At 38.7% G+C, this 22,892-nt stretch overlaps 1 non-coding gene and 1 pseudogene across 1 annotated transcript; one reads left to right on the forward strand and one right to left on the reverse strand.

Moving 5' to 3' along the window:
* Positions 1-15,595: 15,595 nt before the first annotated feature.
* LOC141719215 (uncharacterized) overlaps positions 15,596-22,892 on the reverse strand; it is a 300,973-nt pseudogene continuing 293,676 nt past the window's right edge.
* Positions 22,191-22,297, forward strand: LOC141722340 (small nucleolar RNA R71). The gene has a single exon (XR_012575360.1). It is a non-coding gene; the product is annotated as a small nucleolar RNA R71 (small nucleolar RNA).

Raw genomic sequence — 22,892 nt, forward strand, 5'->3', positions numbered from 1 at the left:
GTATATGGGAAGAAACATGGAGGAGTTTGTAACAAGTTGAATGTAGTTTGTTTCAAGTGTAATCAGAAAGGGCACTATTCGAGGGAGTGCCGAAATCAGCTAGCGAGAGAGCCAGCAAACAAGGATCGGCCTATCCGGAATCCAGCAGTTAAGGTTCCAGCTATTGGATTTACGTGCTTTAAATGCGGAAAGCCGGGACATATAGCCAGGGATTGCAAGACGCTAGCCCTAGTTAGTAATGCCTTGAGAATTTTGGGATCTACCCCAGCAGTGAATGAGACTCCAAGGGCTAGAGTTTTTGATATGTCTGTGAAGGACGCTATCCAGGATACTGATGTCGTGGCAGGTACGCTTAATGTGAATTCTTTATGTGCCAAAGTGTTAATAGATTCGGGAGCAACTCGATCATTTATTTAACAAGATTTTGTTAGTAAGTTAAATTGTCCAGTTGAGTATTTAAATGAAATAATGACTGTGGAATTATCAAATCAAGAACGTGTATCTATTAATCAAGTATGTGGGAATTGTAAGATTGAGATTTATGGTAGTAAGTTTTGTGTAGATTTGATACCATTTAAGTTAGGAAAATTTGACATTATCTTAGGAATGGATTGGTTATCTAAGCACGATGCCCAGATAGATGTCGAAATAAGAAGGTAATGGTGAAGACGCTAGACGAAAGGATAGTCACATTTAAGGGCCAGAAGCAAGTAAAGAAATTCATAACGATGATTCAAGCCAAGAAGTTACTACGACAAGGATGCGAGCATTTCGTTGTTTATGTGATTGATAAAAGGTAGGAGCCAGCAAAACCTGAAGATATTCCAGTAATTAATGAATTTCCAGAAGTATTTCCCGATAAGTTACCAGGACTCCCTTCGGATAGAGAAATTGAGTTTGCGATCGACTTAGCACCTGGAACGGAACCAGTATCCAAGGCCCCGTACAAAATGGCGCCCGTTGAGATGAAGGAACTAGCGAAGCAATTGCAAGAGTTGTTAGAAAAAGGAGTAATCAGACCCAGTGTATCCCCGTGGGGTGCACCGGTATTATTTGTCAAGAAGAAGGATGGAAGCATGAGACTGTGCATCGACTATCGGGAGCTCAACAAGCTTACAATCAAGAACAAGTATCCGTTACCCAGAATTGATGATTTGTTTGACCAATTGAAGGGAGCCAAGTACGTCTCCAAGATCGACTTAAGATCGGGATATCATCAACTAAAGATTAAGCCAGAAGATATACCAAAGACAGCTTTCAGGACACGGTATGGACATTATGAATTTTTAGTGATGTCTTTTGGATTGACCAATGCCCCGGCAGCGTTTATGAACTTGATGAACAGAATTTTCAAGGAATACTTGGACAAGTTTGTTATTGTGTTTATAAACGATATTTTGATTTATTCAAAAATAGAAGAAGATTATGCAGAACATTTAAGAATAGCTTTAGAGATTTTAAGGAAAAAGAAGTTATATGCTAAATTCTCGAAGTGTGAGTTTTGGCTACAGGAAGTTCAATTCTTAGGACACATAGTCAATAATGAAGGGATCAAAGTGGACCCAGCGAAGATTAAGGCAATTACAAATTGGGAAAGACCGAGAACACCAACAGAGGTAAGAAGTTTCTTGGGATTGGCGGGATATTATCATCGATTCGTTCAAAATTTCTCAAGGATTGCAACACCATTGACAAAGCTTACACGGAAGAATGAAAATTTTTTATGGAACGATAAATGCGAAGAAAGTTTCCAGGAATTGAAGCGAAGATTAATCACGACACCTGTTTTGTCACTTCCCGACGATCAAGGAAATTTCGTAATTTATAGCAATGCTTCTCATAAAGGACTCGGATGTGTTTTGATGCAACATGATAAGGTGATTGCGTATGCGTCAAGGCAACTGAAACCACACGAACAAAAATATCCTACTCATGATTTGGAGCTAGCAGCCATAGTTTTCGCTTTGAAAATTTGGAGACATTATCTATATGAAGAAAAATGTGAGATTTACACGGATCACAAAAGCTTGAAGTACATATTCATACAGAAGGAGCTTAATATGAGACGGAGGAGATGGTTAGAATTGATTAAGGATTACGACTGCATGATTAACTATCATCCCGGTAAAGCAAACATTATAGCGGACGCGTTGAGTCGGAAAGAAAAATTAAATGTGTTATCAGTACCCGAAGAAATATATAAGGAATTTCAGAAACTGGAATTGGAGATTAGGGTTTGCAAGCCTGATGAAGCGAAAATGTATAGTATAACTTTCCAGCCGGAGTTGTTAGAGAAGATAAGGAAGTGTCAAGAAGAGGTAATGGATCAGGATATAAATCGTTTGGTAGGTGAAGAATTGTGTACGCAAAAGGACGATCAAGGTATTCTTAGGTTTTCTTCTAGAATTTGGATTACACCAGTGACGGAGTTGAAGAATGAAATTTTACAAGAAGCTCATAATTCAAGGTATTCAATCCATCCAGGGAGTACCAAGATGTACAGAGATTTAAAGGAAAATTATTAGTGGCCAGATATGAAGAGGGAAATTGCGGAACGGGTTAGCAGATGTTATACATGTCAGAGAGTTAAAGCAGAGCATCAGAGACCAAGTGGATTACTACAGCCATTGGAGATTCCAGAGTGGAAGTGGGAGCATATTGCCATGGATTTCATAGTTAGATTACCAAGGACAAAGGCTAATCATGATGCCATTTGGGTTATCGTGGATAGACTTACCAAGTCAGCTTATTTTATTCCTATAAATGAAAGATTTTCACTCGACAAGTTGGTCCATAATGTACCTGAAGGAAATTGTAGTTCGTCATGGAGTTCCTGTGTCTATCGTATCCGATCGAGATCCGAGATTTAATTCGAGATTTTGGAAGAGTTTTCAAGAATTATTGGGAACGAGACTGAATATGAGTACGGCTTACCATCCGCAGACGGACGGCCAAAGTGAAAGAACAATCCAGACAATCGAAGAAATGTTATGTGTTTATGCTATTGATTTCAAAGGAAGTTGGGACGAGCATTTAACCCTGGTAGAATTTGCTTACAACAACAGTTATCAGGCCAGTATTGGGATGCCACCCTATGAAGCCCTTTATGGACGCAAATGCAGATCTCCAGTATATTGGGACGAGGTAGGAGAACGCAAAATACTTGGACCTGAATTCGTGCAGCAGACAAAGGAAGTTGTTGAAGTTATCCAGAAGAGATTGATAGCAGCACAAGACCGTCAAAGGAAATATGTAGATCAATCAAGGAAAGACATGGAATTTGAAGAAGGGAATTTGGTATTACTGAAAGTATCACCGTGGAAGGGATTAACGAGATTTGGAAAGAAAGAAAAACTGAGCCCAAGACATGTCGGACCTTTTGAGATTCTAAAGCGTAATTACGAGTTGGCGTTACCCCCACACATGGAGCACATTCACAATGTTTTTCACGTATCGATGCTTAAGAAGTATAATCCAGACTCCAGACATATAATCGAGTATGAGCCAATAGAGCTTCAGGCAGATTTGTCATATGTAGAGAGTCCGATAGAAATTTTAGAGGAAAGAGAGAAAGTACTGAGAAATAAAGTGGTAAAGTTAGTAAGAGTATTGTGGAGAAACCCAAGGGTTGAAGAGTCAACCTGGGAGTTAGAAAGTGATATGAGAGCAAAGTACCCTCATTTGTTTTCTTAGGAGATTCTGAGGACAGAATCCTTTTAAGGGGGGAAGGATGTAATATCTGGGATATATCGTGTAATTATTAATTATTATGTATGTTCAGTATTTATTCTTTGAATTATTTGTTAATTGTTAAATGTGTTTGGATGTTTAAAAATAATATTAATTGAGTATTTTAATTTTTATATGTCCAAACTAAAATATAGATAATTGTCATATCTTCCTATTTATTTTTATGTTGATTTATGATTTTATAGGAAATATATGGATTTTATAAAATCTTTTTCCGAGTATTTAAAAACTATTTTATACAATCGGGAACCAACCGACGTCATCCGTTTTTACATTTTTATAACCCGAAACTCTTCCGAAAATTCCTTCCTAACCTAATTGCAATATTCCGAGCATTTTCCATGTTTCGACTTTTTTGATCTGGAGTACGGTTTGTCCTGTGCGGGTCCCAGCGCAATATTTTCGATACATTATTCGTTTCGGTAAATCAATAAAACTCGTATTTTTGATAAACGAGATCTTTTTGTTAAACTATCACAATTATCACCTCGTAATACGTGTAACCAGGTGCTGAGACCAAGACCGCAGTACAAAATGTACTGGTTTGGATAATTATCTCGAAAACCGGTACTGTTTAGATCAGTTTTTATAAATAAACGTATCATTTTATATCTGGAATGATCCAACGGGATACTAATTTTCCGTAATTATAAATTGCCTCTACCGTATTTTATTTTGGTACCAGAAATCATTTGCAAACAGTATTTACAGAGTTTTTACAGAGAAAATACTATAATTATATTTTGTTCTTCGTAATCAAACACAAATTCAGAGGCGTTATCGATATCCAATTTTGGTGTACATATACTTAAAACGAAACTACTGAAATCTAGAATCCAAATCTTTCATCAATTTCAACCCAGAAACATCAGGTGATTTTCTATTTAATTATTTAAATTCGAATTTCTTGGTATTTAAATTATGAATTTTTGTTCGAGAGATTGTTTGTATGATTTGATGATTGTATGTGGTAGAGCTTGTTTTCCTGATCATTTTGGTATATTATACCCTTGATTTGGAGTTCAATAACATGTTTAATTTTGGGTTTGATTCTCGAAATTTAGAAATTAGGGTTTATATTACTTTGAATATTTTCAATTCGATTTGGGGGAAATCTTTGTTAGGGGTTTTCAGTCGATCTTGATGGGTGCTTTGTGTTTCATATCGAATTTGCAATAAAACCATGTATTTACATATCACAAACGATTCCTGATAAGTACGGAGTTGCCTTTTAAAGTTTTCGCCGGAGTTTATGTTGATTTTGGTCGGAGGCTGTGTTCCAGGCATGGTTTGTGATGATTGTTACTTGATTAGTGTTTCTAGGAAGGCTGTAAATGAATTCCAAGTAAAAACCAGACCAGAACGTATTGATTTGAGCATTAATCGGGGTCGCCGGAGCTTCCCGACCTCGCCGGATTCTGCAAAATTTCCGGCGGGTCTGGGTTGTTCTTGGCAACCCGATTGTTGACCCGTTTTTTTATTAAAAACCCGGTTTTGATTCAAATTACTCCTAAACCCAAGTTGTTTTGGCGTTTTTACAAGTTAGTACCTGAAGTTTCCAAAACTTTACAAATTCTGGATTCCTGTTTTGAATTCTTTCAAATTTCGGATTTCTTTTTATAAATTATTTTCAAAATTGTTTTTAATTTCAAAATAATCCGAAAATGATTATTTTAATTCTAAAAATCATTATTTTAATTCCAAAAATTATTTTTAATTCAAAAATAAATCTGAATTAATTTCAGTTAATATTTAATTGATTAATTGATCAACTAATTCAAAAATTAATTGATTAATTGATTCAATTAATTATTAATTGATTTTAATTAATTATTTAATTAGATTTAATTATTTAAAAATGATTTAAAAATTCTGAAAAATAGTTTCGTGCTTTAAAATATGATTCTAAATTGTGTTCAAGGCTCGGTAATTATTATAAAATTGTTTTGAAGCCAGATTTGTCCAACCGAACCCTGTTTATTACTCTGAAATTGATTCAACAACCCGTTTTAATTCGGAAAAATATTTTAAAAATCATTTGAAATACTTGAAAGCCTTTTTATGACCCGAAACTCCTTTATAAATGATATGTCATTGATTATTTGACGTATTATGTATTATATGTGACTTTTTGTTTGACTGTCGATCTATATGTTCGATGTTTACTTGTTTATAGCGTAACTTTCAATCCGTTAATCGGTTTTGGGTGAAACGAAGGGTAGATAGAAGTGTATGTCGAATAGAATCGTATGAGTTGAATATTGATAGATGCTTATGATATGTGAGCAGAAGAGGCAAGGCGTAGGAAAGGGAAACAGATAGTCGAGGAGTAAGACGGTTGTGATTGGAAGTTAGTACAGTATAGCAAGCTAATACCAGGCAAGTGTTCTGAACTTTCTCGAGATATATTGTAGTTGATTGATAGTCATGTCCTATATTGCAAGTGTTATGAAGCACTGAACCCTAAACCCTGATTCCAGCTACTGATCTTGAGCCGTAAACCTTATTCTTTCTAAACCATTGATTGTTGTATACCCAAATACGAACCACAAATATACGATACTACTCCACAAATACATACAAACTAAATACCAGACACTAAACTGAATTACTTACATATTCAACCCATTGTACCTTATGCTTTGAAAGACCAAATCCTTGAAACCTTGAAACGTTGATTCCTTTGTTATATAATTCTTTCATTACCTAACATCCAAGCTTTGAAATTGCCATATTGATCCTTGTGAAGATTGAAACCATTTCATTATCGAACCTCAAATGTTGTTTATGATTCTGTTTATTGCTTTACATTGTTTATTCTGTAATTAGGTTAGAATTGTATTGTTTTTATAAAATTGTGGACCAGATTCGTGGTCAGACCAGATTAATGGTCAAGTTAGGCCAATGTGTGCCTTAGATGCAGTAGTTAGAGCAGTGTTGTGTGCTTTGCTCGGGGTTAGTGCATGACCGATCAGCAGCCTAACCTTGGTTTTTAAAATTAAAATATAATATCCGTTTTTAAAATTAAAATATAATATCAAATTCTAAATCATAATTCATTGTTCACTTGATATCATAACCCTTTTCACTTGATGATCATTATACTCAGTCTTGTCATTGAGACTTGCTGAGCTAGTTAGCTCATTTGTGAGATGTTGTTTATGTTCTTTTCCAGTTAAGAAGGAACCAGTTGGTAGCGAGGATCCACAACCCAGTGCGAGAGCTAGGGGTCCAGGTTGATCGAGTTAAGCTAGCAGACATCTTTTGGGATAAATTAAGTTTGTAAAAGTTTGTAATAATGTTTAATTCTCAGTTATGAGTTTAAATAGTTGGGATTTGGACGTTTGTAATATAAAGTGTGTGTGTGGCTTGTGTACATACTTTAACCTATTGTGGTCCGTGGTAGTTGGTAAGTAGGGTCACTATATATTATTATTATCTTTATTATTATTATAAGCAGGTTATAAATAAGGTGTGTGTGTGTGTGGACCCCAAACTTCTGACCCGGGTTTGGAGGGCGCCACATTATCCTTGACCGAGTAATGATAAAAGTGGACATTGGGTATATTATGAATCGTATGAGAAATATGAATGATCTAGAGGGGATTTAACCCTCCTATTTTAGGAGTGATATTATTGGCCTCTTGTGTGAGCTAGACTATTAAATGCGTGGTCACGCTCAAATGTTGATTTAATATGATAGTCTACTCATTGATCGAGGAAACTTGGATTAAAATATGATGAGGATGACACATTATATGCCTCTAGTTGAATCTATAATATTTGGTTAAATGAATTATATTACATTATACATTATTCGCGAAAGGTTTAATCGATCACCAATTCAATTATTATTACTTGGGTAACAATGATGTATTACTAGATGCCGCTCATTGTTTACGATTTTAAATTAGATTTAAAATTCGTTGCCAATGTAATAATAACCTTTAGGGTGATACACAAAGAATGTTTGAAGGATTATTTAATTTAAATTGGATTTAAATTAAATTAAAGTAATTTGAATTATTTATAATATTAATTAAGTTTGACTTAATTAATTAGATAAATAATGATATTCAAATTTATTAATATTAATTATGAAATTTATTTGTTAAATAATTAAGTGAGACTTAATTATAATACAAATAAGAATATCGAATTAAATATAACTCCTAATTAGTTAAGAGTTATAATTCATTTTTCTATTCTCTATATAATATCTCTTGTGTGGCTGATTTTTAGTGTGCAATACTTTTACTAAAACCCTAGCCACCAAGAGAGAAGATGGAGAGAGCAAGAAAAAATGAGTTTGTGCTAGTACACATTAAATCCTTGAGGTCAAGCATTCGTGTGGATACTGATAGAGCGTAGATCGCGAAAGCGGGATGCGTGGTGATTGAATAAGCTTTGAATCGCCATTAGTCAACCAATTGGTAAAGCTTCTTAAGGTAAACAATAAGATCTACGAATTAAATATATGTTTTTCGCATGGATCCTGCGGTGGGTTTCGAAAATTCTGATTTTTTTACGTTTTTAATTACTGTTTCCCTTGCGTTTATGTGCTCGAAACCCAACAATGGCATCAGAGATACTTGCAAAAAGTGTTTAGTTCGTTTATGTGTTTACTGGTTTTATGATGATAACATGTATACAATATTCCATGACTGTTATGTATGTGATTTTATATATTTTACATGTTGTTATGTTTATATATGCGTATGAATATATATGTTTTGAATATATGATATTCATGAGAGTTGTATAATCATATGATGATTATATAATCTGTATATATACTGATATATACATGTTTTGTATTTGTTCTTATTATAGGAATCGTATTTGATACGATTCTGAATCGGATGCAGCGAATTTGCTGAAATCTGGGTATGGTGTCCGATTTTGGCAAACGAATATGCTATTTCATATGAAATTGAGCGTCTGAACATAACTGATAGCTCATGCTATTCTTAGGGTGAAAACACGCACTAATATTCACGCAAGTATACGCGTTCGCAAGTAATATAGAATACTTTCTAGTTCGTTCCCTCAGAGACTCAGACTAATTTATTGTCTAATTAAACTCACTCACCAATGTATGATTACTTCTCAATGTTAAGATAATAACACTTAAAATTGTTGATCAAATATTAACTATAATTAACTACTTAATTAACCACTTAACTCACACTTCAATTTATCAATAATAAAACACCCATGAGATCACAACTTCATTATTACTTCCTTCTATAGCCATTGTTATTACCTTTAGCATGTGACAGTGATGACATTAATCGAATAACACGAAACTGATAAAAGCCAACTTTCATTGTACTAATACCATTCTACCAAGCATCCACAATTAAGATAGAAGTTGAATAGTCATCAATTATGTTGAGTTCCTATATGTCTACAGAAATTGACAACACAACGATTTAAGTACAAGTTATTCCTTTTGATTACATAGGGCAAATAAAACTGTTAGAGTTACCCACTAATCATGCACAACGTACATGTACCTATGCTAGCATGGCAAGTTCTAAATCTCAAGATCCATCGTCGCTTCACAAGAGATTAACACCCTATCTTATATGTTCGCGACGCACATAAGACGAATACGCACAACCAATACTAGATATCATGCAATCATCACACACTAAAGTATTAAACAATTAACTAAAGAATTCTATAATAAATCCGTTGTAACCCCATGATCACGATTAGCCCATAATAGAACTCATCGCCATCATGGGTTCATATGAAATCATGATAAACAAACACAAGAAAATAATAACTAAACTAATTATATTAAAACAGAGTACGTCACAAGAGTAAATAAGTCAAAGCAAGAAAACTAGCATCCAACGTTACAACGAAACAAGAATCACAAGAATATATGCTTCCTCTTCGTTGCGGTGTGCTAAATCGGTCTTCTTCCTTATCTCCTTCGCTCCTTGCGTAAAACACAATCTAAAACATAATCTCCTTAATACTCTCTATGAAAACGTCTCAAATCTACCTATATAATAGTCCCATAAAACTCAGATTACATAGAAGTTGGAAGCCACACAGAAGTAGAAGTCTAAAATATTTCAGCTTTTTTCCCCGACCCTGCGCGGCCGCTCAGCATTTCTGCGCGGGCGCGCAGGCTACTGCGCGGCCGCTCAGCATTTCTGCACGGGCGCGCAGGCTACTGCGCGGCCGCTCAGCATTTCTGCACGGGCGCGCAGGACCCTACTGGAAAAATTCCAAGCTTGCTCCGTTTCTTCGCCGTAATCTGCCCATTCCTTTCCTCTCGCAATGGTGAACACATGCCAAGGCTTATTCTTGATGATTCCTACCCCAAAATGCAACTAATACCCTGAAATGCATAAACACTAGAAAAACGCATCAAATACACAAAATACTTGATTTCAAGACACCAATTTAAGCCATTTTAAGACGTTCTAAGTGGTATAAAATGCCACTTATCACACCCCCAAACTTAAATCGATACTTGTCCTCAAGCGTCACAGACTCAAAACAAATAAAAATATGCATGAATGCAATCTATATGAAAATGCAACGGTCCCCCTTACTACAATTAACCAACCAAATTGTCACATCTCAACGAATGCAGTTAGACATCTAAAGATCAATAAACTCATGCAACCGGACAAACAGCCAGAAACGTGGTGTGTGCAAATGCTTAACAGATATGCTTCGGAACTAGACCAATTACTATGACTAGACTATCCTCAAGGCAATCCTACGATTATACAAAGAATAAAAATTCTAGGCACAAAGTGATATACAACACTACAAGAACTCTGGAGCTTACTACGGAATTGTGCTTTTTATTTACAACTCAAATGCTTATTTGACCGTGCAATGAGTGAGGTCCCCAAAAGACTTATACAATGGTATCCATGTAACGAGCGTTAGGTTAGCGGATCCCAGACTCTAAAAGCCTTAGGTCACTAGGCACAAAGTCCCCTAAGAACTTAATAACTCGAATACCAAAGAGCCCACTCTTGATCAGTTATGCAGAATTTTTTTTTTTTTCATAACTTCTGAGCAAGTGCGTTTCGCTTCATCTTACTCAACCCTAGACTACTCGCAACATAAGCGAGCCGGCTACTAGCCATTTGACGCCTAGCCACAACTAGCAATAACTTCCATATTTTTTTTTCTCCAAAAAATATTTCTTTTTCATGTTTTTATCACTAAGAACCTATAATCGAATTCTAAGCATAATAAATAGATTGACCTTGAAAACAACCAAATCATAACAACAATCTAGCCCTTACGCATTCTTTAAGACTCAGTGGATTTACAATTGTTTCTAGCATGCATATCAACCTACATAACTTAATATCACTTTAATGCTATCACTACACTCGCATCAATATCATAATTCAGTCGATACATCATTATAAAAGGGATCATAGTAAATGCATGAGCTACATGACATTCATAAAAAAAAACTATATGGCATAAATTATGCAACTATATGAACTAACTATCATGAATATGCTACTAAATGACACACACACAATATTCCTTTAACTACCACCCCCAAACTAAAAATCTTCACTGTCCTCAGTGAAAGTAGTAGAAAGGAACACAGGGTATACCTACTCGGAGTCATCATCATCACCCTCAGCGGGTGGAGTATCAGGCGGCGGGTATGCAGAGTCCTCACCAAAAACTGGCCACTGGATATCAGCTCCAAGGCCTCGAAAAGCAGTCCCTAACGCAAGGGTGAGCTCCTGAGCAAACCTACTCTGCGTCTCATACATGGCATCCATCCACCGTGAAAGCCTCCTATACTGGGCATCACCCATCCTAGCACCCTCCTGAGCTCTCGACGAACCAGCCTCACCACGCCCTGGCCTAGCCATAGTAGCACCTCGTGCTGGACGCCCTCCTGGAAGACGATAACCCAGCCCATGCTCCTCAGGCTCACCACCGGTCCACTCCTGCATCCCATTCAGAGTGCCAGAATCTATCGGAGCTGCTGGCAACTGCAACTGCTCATGAGCCGGCCAGTTCACTCCCACTGCTCGGCATAGCTTCATAACCGTGGATGCATAAGGGATGTTCATATGCTTTGCTCCCCTCAAAAACTTCAGAATCCCTTGGTAGATAAACTCACCAAGGTCCACATAGAACATCTTAAAATGGATTAAATTGGTGTCTTGAAATCAAGTATTTTGTGTATTTGATGCGTTTTTCTAGTGTTTATGCATTTCAGGGTATTAGTTGCATTTCGGGGGAGGAATCATCAAGAATAAGCCTTGGCATATGTTCACCATTGCGAGAGGAAAGGAATGGGCAGATTACGGCGAAGAAACGGAGCAAGCTTGGAGTTTTTCCAGTAGGGTCCTGCGCTCCCGCGCAGGGTCGGGGAAAAAAGCTGAATTATTTTAGACTTCTACTTCTGTGTGGCTTCCAACTTCTATGTAATCTGAGTTTTATGGGACTATTATATAGGTAGATTTGAGACGTTTTCATAGAGTGTATTAAGGAGATTATGTTTTAGATTGTGTTTTACGCAAGGAGCGAAGGAGATAAGGAAGAAGACCGATTTAGCACACCGCAACGAAGAGGAAGCATATATTCTTGTGATTCTTGTTTCGTTGTAACGTTGGATGCTAGTTTTCTTGCTTTGACTTATTTACTCTTGTGACGTACTCTGTTTTAATATAATTAGTTCAGTTATTATTTTCTTGTGTTTGTTTATCATGATTTCATATGAACCCATGATGGCGATGAGTTCTATTATGGGCTAATCGTGATCATGGGGTTACAATGGATTTATTATGGAATTCTTTAGTTAATTGTTTAATACTTTAGTGTGTGATGATTGCATGATATCTAGTATTGGTTGTGCGTATTCGTCTTATGTGCGTCGCGAACATATAAGATAGGGTGTTAATCTCTTGTGAAGCGACGGTGGATCTTGAGATTTAGAACTTGCCATGCTAGCATAGGTACATGTACGTTGTGCATGATTAGTGGGTAACTCTAACAGTTTTATTTGCCCTATGTAATCAAAAGGAATAACTTGTGCTTAAATCATTGTGTTGTCAATTTCTGTAGACATATAGGAACTCAACATAATTGATGACTATTCAACTTCTATCTTAATTGTGGATGCTTGGTAGAATGGTATTAGTACAATGAAAGTTGGCTTTTATCAGTTTCGTGTTATTCGATTAATGTCATCACTGTCACATGCTAAAGGTAATAACAATGGCTATAGAAGGAAGTAATAATGAAGTTGTGATCTCATGGGTGTTTTATTATTGATAAATTGAAGTGTGAGTTAAGTGGTTAATTAAGTAGTTAATTATAGTTAATATTTGATCAACAATTTTAAGTGTTATTATCTTAACATTGAGAAGTAATCATACATTGGTGAGTGAGTTTAATTAGACAATAAATTAGTCTGAGTCTCTGAGGGAACGAACTAGAAAGTATAGAATACGCGTTCGCAAGTAATATAGAATACTTTCTAGTTCGTTCCCTCAGAGACTCAGACTAATTTATTGTCTAATTAAACTCACTCACCAATGTATGATTACTTCTCAATGTTAAGATAATAACACTTAAAATTGTTGATCAAATATTAACTATAATTAACTACTTAATTAACCACTTAACTCACACTTCAATTTATCAATAATAAAACACCCATGAGATCACAACTTCATTATTACTTCCTTCTATAGCCATTGTTATTACCTTTAGCATGTGACAGTGATGACATTAATCGAATAACACGAAACTGATAAAAGCCAACTTTCATTGTACTAATACCATTCTACCAAGCATCCACAATTAAGATAGAAGTTGAATAGTCATCAATTATGTTGAGTTCCTATATGTCTACAGAAATTGACAACACAACGATTTAAGTACAAGTTATTCCTTTTGATTACATAGGGCAAATAAAACTGTTAGAGTTACCCACTAATCATGCACAACGTACATGTACCTATGCTAGCATGGCAAGTTCTAAATCTCAAGATCCACCGTCGCTTCACAAGAGATTAACACCCTATCTTATATGTTCGCGACGCACATAAGACGAATACGCACAACCAATACTAGATATCATGCAATCATCACACACTAAAGTATTAAACAATTAACTAAAGAATTCTATAATAAATCCGTTGTAACCCCATGATCACGATTAGCCCATAATAGAACTCATCGCCATCATGGGTTCATATGAAATCATGATAAACAAACACAAGAAAATAATAACTAAACTAATTATATTAAAACAGAGTACGTCACAAGAGTAAATAAGTCAAAGCAAGAAAACTAGCATCCAACGTTACAACGAAACAAGAATCACAAGAATATATGCTTCCTCTTCGTTACGGTGTGCTAAATCGGTCTTCTTCCTTATCTCCTTCGCTCCTTGCGTAAAACACAATCTAAAACATAATCTCCTTAATACTCTCTATGAAAACGTCTCAAATCTACCTATATAATAGTCCCATAAAACTCAGATTACATAGAAGTTGGAAGCCATACAGAAGTAGAAGTCTAAAATAATTCAGCTTTTTTCCCCGACCCTGCGCGGCCGCTCAGCATTTCTGCGCGGGCGCGCAGGCTACTGCGCGGCCGCTCAGCATTTCTGCGCGGGCGCGCAGTACCCTACTGGAAAAATTCCAAGCTTGCTCCGTTTCTTCGCCGTAATCTGCCCATTCCTTTCCTCTCGCAATGGTGAACACATGCCAAGGCTTATTCTTGATGATTCCTCCCCCGAAATGCAACTAATACCCTGAAATGCATAAACACTAGAAAAACGCATCAAATACATAAAATACTTGATTTCAAGACACCAATTTAAGCCATTTTAAGATGTTCTAAGTGGTATAAAATGCCACTTATCACACCCCCAAACTTAAATCGATGCTTGTCCTCAAGCGTCACAGACTCAAAACAAATAAAAATATGCATGAATGCAATCTATATGAAAATGCAACGATCCCCCTTACTACAATTAACCAACCAAATTGTCACATCTCAACGAATGCAGTTAGACATCTAAAGATCAATAAACTCATGCAACCGGACAAATAGCCAGAAACGTGGTGTGTGCAAATGCTTAACAGATATGCTTCGGAACTAGACCAATTACTATGACTAGACTATCCTCAAGGCAATCCTACGATTATAAAAAGAATAAAAATTCTAGGCACAAAGTGATATACAACACTACAAGAACTCTGGAGCTTACTACGGAATTGTGCTTTTTATTTACAACTCAAATGCTTATTTGACCGTGCAATGAGTGAGGTCCCCAAAAGACTTATACAATGGTATCCATGTAACGAGCGTTAGGTTAGCGGATCCCAGACTCTAAAAGCCTTAGGTCACTAGGCACAAAGTCCCCTAAGAACTTAATAACTCGAATACCAAAGAGCCCACTCTTGATCAATTATGCAGAATTTTTTTTTTTTCATAACTTCTGAGCAAGTGCGTTTCGCTCCATCTTACTCAACCCTAGACTACTCGCAACATAAGCGAGCCGGCTACTAGCCATTTGACGCCTAGCCACAACTAGCAACAACTTCCATATTTTTTTTTCTCCAAAAAATATTTCTTTTTCATGTTTTTATCACTAAGAACCTATAATCGAATTCTAAGCATAATAAATAGATTGACCTTGAAAACAACCAAATCATAACAACAATCTAGCCCTTACGCATTCTTTAAGACTCAGTGGATTTACAATTGTTTCTAGCATGCATATCAACCTACACAACTTAATATCACTTTAATGCTATCACTACACTCGCATCAATATCACAATTCAGTCGATAAATCATTCCAAAAGGGTTCATAGTAAATGCATGATCTACATGACATTCATAAAAAAAACTATATGGCATAAATTATGCAACTATATGAACTAACTATCATGAATATGCAACTAAATGACACACACACAATATTCCTTTAACTACCACCCCCAAACTAAAAATCTTCACTGTCCTCAGTGAAAGTAGTAGAAAGGAACACAGGGTATACCTACTCGGAGTCATCATCATCACCCTCAGCGGGTGGAGTATCAGGCGGCGGGTATGCAGAGTCCTCACCAAAAACTGGCCACTGGATATCAGCTCCAAGGCCTCGAAAAGCAGTCCCTAACGCAAGGGTGAGCTCCTGAGCAAACCTACTCTGCGTCTCATACATGGCATCCATCCACCGTGAAAGCCTCCTATACTGGGCATCACCCATCCCAGCACCCTCCTGAGCTCTCGACGAACCAGCCTCACCACGCCCTGGCCTAGCCATAGTAGCACCTCGTGCTGGACGCCCTCCTGGAAGACGATAACCCAGCCCATGCTCCTCAGGCTCACCACCGGTCCACTCCTGCATCCCATTCAGAGTGCCAGAATCTATCGGAGCTGCTGGCAACTGCAACTGCTCATGAGCCAGCCAGTTCACTCCCACTGCTCGGCATAGCTTCGTAACCGTGGATGCATAAGGGATGTTCATATGCTTTGCTCCCCTCAAAAACTTCAGAATCCCTTGGTAGATAAACTCACCAAGGTCCACATAGTATTCCTCATTCAGAATTCCCCACAACAGCTGTGCTCTCTCAACTGTGACCTCGTGTGCATGTGAAGAAGGCAAAATATTAGCACATATAAATGCATTCCATGCACGGGCATACCTGTTCATGGCGATCGCCGGAAAGTGATGATACTCATTATTGGCTGGACTGCGGTTCCAAACTGTGCCCAGTCGACAGAGAGTCGCACAAATCAAATCCAAGTCAAAATCCTCAGCAGTCTTTTCATTCCAGTTCTCCTCCTCGGGCTTCCTCTCTCGCTGTCCAATCACACGGCGAATCGCCGCAGGATGATAATCAACCGTCAGCCCACGGACTACAGAAAACCCATTCTTTTCAGCCTTCGCGTTCGCGTAGAACTCGCGAACAACGCTCATCGGTACTGCTTCGGGTGACTCACAAAAAGCTATCCACCCCTTCTCTGCAATCATGGGCAACAACTCACCATCCCTCCCTGATGGTAAAAACCCCCTCTCCTTCAGAATCGGCTTACCCAACAGCCTAGTGTACTCCTCCTCCACAGCTCTGTCAGTTAACCGAGGCCTTGCAGCAGTGCCCCTCGATGAATCAGCAGTAGGAACTGTGCTGCTGCTGTCAATAGTGCGTGCTCTCTTGGGTGCCATTGATTCGTGAATAGAAGTGTGTAAAAACTGATTTTTGATGTTTGTGAGAGGGTTTAAGTGTAGGAAGTTTTGTGGGAGATATGTAGGATAGGTGTATGTATATATAGGGTGTGGATTAGATTAGGGTTTGGGAATTAAGGGATAAAATCATGGGGTAGTGGGAACAATTCATGGGTTTATGGGCTAAAACTGTTTTTGTGTTTTTATTATTTTTTTTTATTTTTTTTTTATTTTTTTCTGAACTGCAAAAAATTTTCTGGAACTCGACCCCTGCGCGGCCGCTCAGCATTTCTGCGCGGGCGCGCAGCAAGCTGCGCGGCCGCTCAGCATAGCTGCGCGGGCGCGCAGAGGGTCTCTGGAAAAATTTTTTTTCAGCCCCTGTTTTCTGATTTTTTTGTGTTTTTGGATAGGTTATTAACTTCTAAGGGTTCCTGTAACAACAATTCATGGGTTGCCTCCCACGCAGCGCTTCTTTTTCGTCATTAGCTTGACGTTCCGTACCTTTTTCAAGTAGTTAACAAAATGGCACTAACCACCTCTCGGTTTGCCATGTCCCCATAGTAGTGCTTCAACCGCTGACCGTTAACCTTGAATGCTTGGTCCGAATCATTCTCAAAAATTTCCACCGCTCCATGTGGAAACACAGTTTTGACAATAAAAGGTCCAGACCACCTTGATTTCAACTTCCCAGGAAAAAGTCGGAGCCGAGAGTTGAATAAAAGAACTTGTTGCCCTGGCACAAATAACTTAGGATGTAGCTTCCTATCGTGCCACCTCTTCACCTTTTCCTTATACATTTTGTTATTCTCGTACGCTTGAAGTCGAAATTCATCAAGTTCATTAAGCTGAAGCATTCTTTTCTTACCAGCTGCATCTAAATCCAGGTTCAATTTCTTTAATGCCCAGTAGGCCTTATGCTCAAGCTCCGCTGGTAGATGACATCCCTTACCGTACACCAACTGAAATGGTGACATCCCTAGTGGAGTTTTGTATGCTGTTCTGTAAGCCCAAACAGCTTCATCGAGCTTTAAAGACCAATCCTTCCTTGACAGACAAACAACCTTCTCTAGAATGCGCTTTATCTCTCTGTTAGACACTTCCGCTTGACCATTTGTTTGCGGATGATAGGCAGTAGCTACTCGATAATTCACATTATAACGCTGCATCATAGAAGTGAACTTACGGTTGCAAAAATGCGATCCTTCATCACTTATGATTACCCGAGGTGTTCCAAACCTTGTGAAAATTTGCTTATGAAGAAAATTTAGTACTACCTTTGCATCATTTGTCGGTAAAGCTTTAACTTCGACCCATTTTGAGACATAATCGACTGCCAGCAAGATGTACTGATTATTGCAAGACGAGATAAAAGGCCCCATGAAATCGATTCCCCACACATCAAAGACCTCGACTTCAAGCATCACATTTAATGGCATCTCATCCTTCCTTGACAAATTTCCCACTCTTTGGCAACGATCACACCTTAAAACAAACTGATGAGCATCCTTGAACAAAGTAGGCTAGAAAAAGCCTGCTTGCAGAATACGAGCTGCCGTCTTCTCACCTCCATAGTGTTCACCATAAACCGTGGAATGGCAGTCTCGTAATATCCCCTCTGTCTCACAGAATGGGATACATCTCCTGATGATCTGGTCAGCTCCCTGTCTAAACAAATATGGTTCATCCCACATATACCACTTCACCTCATGCAGAAACTTCTTCTTTTGCGCGGATGTCAAATTAAGAGGCATTATATTGCTGACAAGATAGTTTACAATATCTGCAAACCATGGTTCTTCCTCCTGAATTGCAAACAACTGCTCCTCCGGAAAAGATTCATTGATTAACGTCCTATCTTGTGAAGTAGAATCGGGATTCTCCAACCTAGAGAGATGGTCAGCTACTTGATTCTCGGTACCTTTTCTATCTTTGATCTCTAACTCAAATTCCTGAAGTAAAAGCACCCAACGAATGAGTCTCGGCTTTGAATCCTTCTTAGAAACCAAATAGCGAATAGCTGCATGATCAGTGAATACTGTTACTTTCGTACCAAGCAGATAAGATCAAAATTTCTCAAAGCCAAAGACTATAGCCAAAAGCTCCTTCTCAGTAGTGGTGTAGTTCAATTGGGCACCATTTAAAGTCTTACTCGCATAGTAGACCACATGGAAGAGATTTTTCTTGCGCTGTCCCAGAACTGCACCTACCGCATAATCACTCGCATCACACATCATCTCAAACGGTTCTGTCCAATCTGGTGCTGTAATAACTGGTGCAGTGATCAAACTCTTCTTGAGAGTCTCGAATGCTGCCAAACATTCATCATCAAATTTGAAAGACACATCTTTCTCAAGCAAATTGCACAACGACTTAGATATCTTTGAAAAGTCCTTGATGAATCGCCGATAAAAACCCGCATGACCAAGAAAACTACGGATTCCTTTCACAGAATTGGGTGGGGGAAGATTTTCAATGACTCCCACCATGGCCTTGTCCACCTCCAGACCCTTGCTAGAGACCTTATGCCCAAGGATAATGCCTTCACGCACCATAAAATGACATTTCTCCCAATTAAACACTAAATTAGTTTCAACGCATCTTTTGAGTACGGCGCGCAGATTATTCAAACATTCATCATATGAGTGTCCAAAGACGGAGAAGTTATCCATGAACACTTCGACGTTATTTCCAATCATGTCAGAGAATATAGCCATCATACATCTCTGAAAGGTGGCCGCGGCACCACATAACCCAAACGAAACTCTACGAAAAGCAAATGTGCCAAATGGACAAGTGAAGGTAGTCTTTTCCTGATCCTCTGGTGCAATACAAATCTGATTATACCCGGAATAACCATCCAGAAGAACAAAATACTCATGTCCCGCCAATCTGTCAAGCATTTGATCAATGAATGGAAGAGGAAAGTGATCCTTCCTTGTGGCTTTGTTTAATTTCCTATAATCCATGCACACTCTCCATCCTGTAACTGTTCGAGTAGGGATGAGCTCATTCTTTTCATTTGCGACCACAGTGATACCTCCTTTCTTAGGTACACATTGTACGGGGCTCACCCACGAGCTGTCAGAAATAGGATAAATGATGCCTGCATCTAGCCATTTCAGAATTTCTTTCTTCACCACCTCCTTCATGATCGGGTTCAGTCTTCGCTGCTGTTCCACAGTTGGCTTACTACCTTCCTCTAATAGAATTTTATGCATACAATATGAAGGACTTATCCCCTTGATGTCTGCTATGGTCCATCCTATAGCCGATTTGAATTCTCTCAAAATTCTTAAGAGCTTGTCTTCCTCACTACCTGAAAGGTCAGCTGAAATAATAACAGGTAGCGTAGATGAATCACCTAAAAAAGCATACCTCAAGTGTTCAGGTAATGGTTTGAGCTCCAAGGTAGGTGCTTCCTCTATTGATGGTTTGAGCTTCCCTTCAGCATTCTTAAGGTCAGAAGTACCAAGAGATTCAAATGGTATGTCCAGCTTTCGCTTCCAGGGAGAAGCGTTCAGATATTGTAATTGCTCGTTGCTATCTTCATCATCACTGTCAAATTCCCCCACTAAGGCCTTTTCCAATGCATCAGACATTAGCATGTGCTCGAGTTCCGAAGTAACCGCGGAATCAATCACATCCACTTTTAAGCACTCCTCATCTTCTGTAGGGAATTTCATCGCCTTGAATACGTTGAAGGTCACATCCTGATCTTGGACCCGCATAGTAAGTTCCCCTTTTTGTACATCTATCAAGGTACGGCCAGTGGCCAAGAAAGGCCTCCCCAAGATTATGGGAATCTTCTTATCTTCCTCAAAATCCAGAATAACAAAATCTGCTGGAAAGAAGAGCTTATCCACCTTGACGAGCACATCCTCAACTATGCCCCTTGGGTAAGTAATGGAACGGTCCGCCAATTGTAGCGACATGTATGTGGGTTTTGGATCAGGCAGATCCAGCTTTTTAAAGATCGACAAGGGCATCAGATTAATGCTTGCTCCCAAATCACAAAGACACTTGTCAAAAGTTAGATTGCCAATGGTGCAAGGAATGGTGAAGCTTCCTGGATCTTTCAGTTTTGGTGGTAACTTTTGTTGCAGAACAGCGCTGCATTCTTCCGTGAGAGCAACGGTTTCAAGGTCATCCAGTTTCACCTTCCTTGAAAGAATAGTCTTCATAAACTTCGCATAACTAGGCATTTGTTCCAGAGCCTCAGCGAAAGGTATATTGATGTGAAGTTTCTTGAACACCTCCAGAAACTTCCCAAACTGTCTATCCAGCTTTTGTTGCTGCAATCTCTTAGGAAAAGGTGGTGGAGGATAGAGCTGTTTCTCCCCTGTATTAGCCTCAGGCAAAGTGTGTTCAACAGTAGTCTTCCTTGGTTCCGCCGCTTTCTCCTTTTGCTTAGATTCTTCATCTCTAACTTCAGCTTCGACTTCTTTTGCCTTTTCAGCATCAGCTACTTTTCCAGACCTTAAGGTAATAGCCTTGACTTGCTCTTTAGCTTCCTTCCTGCCTGGTACTTCCGTGTCACTGGGAAGAGTGCCAGGTTGACGATTGAGCACTGCATTGGCTAATTGACCGATTTGATTTTCCAAGGTCTTGATAGAAACCGCCTGACTCTTGCACAACAGCTTAAGTTCCTCAAAATCAGCACTAGTAGGTGCAGCTGCACTTCCCTGTTGAGGATATGATTGCCTTGTAGCAAACTGCTGTGGTTGCTGGAATCCAGGTGGGTTAAACTGTTTACTCACTCCTTGCTGATATGGTGGCTGAATAGCATTCTGATTATTCCCCCAGCTGAAATTTGGATGATTTCTGTTATTAGGATGATAGGTCGCTGACACAGGCTGTTGTTGTCGCTGATAATTATTCACATACTGAACAGATTCGTTGACAAGAGAACACTGATCCGTAGCATGAGAACCTGCACAAAGCTCACAAACCATAGCTATTTGATTAACTCCATACGTAGCCAGAGAATCAACCTTTATTGATAGCGCTTGGAGCTGGGCTGCAATAGCGGTGGCTGCATCAACTTCCAGAATACCTGCTACCTTGCCTGACGTCATCTTCTGAGTTGGGTTTTGATGCTCATTTGCAGCCATCGTCTCTATAAGATTATACGCCTCAGTATAGCTTTTAGCCCATAAGGCGCCTCCAGCTGCTGCATCGAGCATGGGCCGAGATTGGGTCCCCAAACCATTATAAAAATTACCATCCAATCCGGCATTCCATGATGTGGACATTTTCTCAACATTTCCTTGTAGCGTTCCCAAGCCTCGCACATAGATTCTGTAGGTTGCTGCGCAAACTGAGTAAGAGCACTCCTCATAGCAGCAGTCTTTGCCATTGGATAAAACTTCACCAGAAACTTTTGCGCAAGATCTTGCCACGTAGTGATGGACCCAGCTGGTTCAGAATGTAACCAGTCTTTAGCCTTATCCCTCAGTGAGAATGGGAAAAGCCTCAACTTGATAGCCTCATCAGTCACGTCATTATACTTAAAAGTGCTGCAGATCTCGACAAAATTTCTTATGTGCATGTTGGGGTCTTCAGTTGCCGCTCCTCCAAAAGAAACAGAATTCTGCACCATCTGAATAGTGCCCGGCTTGATTTCAAAGGTGTTAGCTTGAATAGCCGGATGAAGGATGCTTGACTGAATGTCATCAATTTTAGGCCGAGAAAAATCCATAAGAGCTGGATCAGCTTGAACAATACGATCTCCCATGTTTACTGGTTCTTTCTGCTCAGTTCCTGAATCTGAATCCTCAAAATCTAACTTCTCCGGAATATCAAGAACTTCGTCTGTCTCCTCAGTTGTATCTAAAGTCCTCTTGCGAGCACGAGAACGAGTTTGCATAAACGCTTGCTAAAGTACCTGAAACACAACCGAAAAGAGTAAGTAACTACTACGTCCTAATCACTGAGTC

The sequence above is a fragment of the Apium graveolens genome, chromosome 4, assembly GCF_009905375.1.
Source record: "Apium graveolens cultivar Ventura chromosome 4, ASM990537v1, whole genome shotgun sequence".
In the NCBI taxonomy this organism is placed as follows: Eukaryota; Viridiplantae; Streptophyta; class Magnoliopsida; order Apiales; family Apiaceae; genus Apium; species Apium graveolens.